The sequence below is a fragment of the Equus caballus genome, chromosome 19, assembly GCF_041296265.1.
Source record: "Equus caballus isolate H_3958 breed thoroughbred chromosome 19, TB-T2T, whole genome shotgun sequence".
Taxonomy (NCBI): domain Eukaryota; kingdom Metazoa; phylum Chordata; class Mammalia; order Perissodactyla; family Equidae; genus Equus; species Equus caballus.
This window is the reverse complement of record NC_091702.1, coordinates 20,515,050-20,516,767: the sequence shown is the minus strand read 5'-3', so window position 1 is coordinate 20,516,767 and position 1,718 is coordinate 20,515,050.

Genomic DNA, 1,718 nt, shown 5'->3' with positions numbered 1-1,718 from the left:
AAGTTTCAAAGGGTCTCTGGGCTAGGTTGGAAAAGTGGAGTAAATGCATTTGGACCTACTAAAAACCTCACAAACAAATGCTGCCGACATTGGTTTAAGAGGTTGCCAAAGAAGACAAATTCATTTCTTTGTATAGCTATCTGCACAGATATCCACTAGAGCAGGACTTTGGTTATCAAAACTTGTAGAACATGCTCGACAAGGTCGTAAGATCCTTTCTAATAATGTCTGGCGACAAGGATGTGTCAAAGAGGTAAACTCCTCATGGGAATTCTTGTTCTCTAGGAATCTCTCTTTGGTTTATTGGTCTTGGTTCCAATAGAAAACAGATGGTTCTTAAAGTACGATCCTTTGAGGAGAGCTGTAGGAAGGTGTGGGTGTAGGGGGCCAGAGAGGAAGCGCAGCAGCTCCAGGCCAGGAGCGGCAGAGCTGACGTCACCTCTGGGCCAGAAAGGAAGCCAACAGGGAGTGGCAACTTGAAAGTGGGAAACGGAAGTTTGGAAGTGGTGACCTTTGACCGCTGAGGGAGCCCCACTGGGAGAGAACCAAGGGAAGATGCCATGACCGTCCTCACATCTCTTGCCCAGACACTCCTTGGCCAAACCCACCCAGAAGTCAGGAGGCAAAGGCCCCACTGCTGTGGTCCACTCATCAGTCTCATGGGCAGAGAGCAGAGCGGAGCTGAAGGGGTAGAGAGCCAGCACATCTGGCAAATCCCTACCTTAGCACTCATCACACTATCTGACGGTCCAAGAGGGCACAACTGTATTTTTTTCTTCATGGCTATGCCTAGTAAAGTTCTGGCACGTAGTTAAGTGCTCAGCATTACTCAACAATTTAACAAAGAACTGAAATATTGCTGCAACAAAGAGTAATAACAAACTACAGCACACAGTTAGGAACTATTTACTTTCAGACAGAGCGGACATTTAAAAGGCTATGGAAATAATGGAGCATGACTGAGCAGTAAGTTCTGTTCTGTAGACCAGATAGATACACGTCACAGCTTTAGGATATAGTTAAGTACAGCCGATCTTCACTATTCGTGGATTCCGTATTTGCGAATTTGCCTTCATGGTCATGCATAGAGAGAAAATTTGACTTGCCCAACATATTTGCTCCCAGTTGACGCTGAATAAGGTGACAAGCTGCTTTCCTGCTCAGCTCTTGTAAACAAGTGTCCTTTGCTCAATTTAGTGTTTTTGCATTTTTCTTGGGGATTTCACTGCTTAAAATGTCCCCCAAATGTAGTGCTGAAGTGCTGTCTGGTGTTCCTGAAGTAGAAGAAGGCAGTGACGTGCCTCCGGGAGAAGAAACATGTGTTGGATGAGCAGCAGCCAGGGACGAGGCCACAGGGCTGCCGACCAAGAGGTCAACGTCAGTAAATCAGCAAAACAGAAAGACACCTGAAACAAGTCTATGGCTTGACTGGTTGTCGAAAATGGACCAGAGGCTCAGAGATCAGCCCTGTATTTCCCCTCGGAGCAATGATTCAGTACTCATTAATTGCGTGTTGGTGGTGACTTTATAGAGCCCTACCACCATGAATAACGACAATCAACTGTACTTGCTGTTTTCCAGTTCCTAATAAAGATTCAAACAAGCAAAGTCAATTTATAAAAGATACAAGATGATTTTTCTGTAATCAGCAGCTAATTGGTACTCATAATGTAAAACTAGAAAGAGAAGAAAACATTAAAACCATCACCACTGCATAA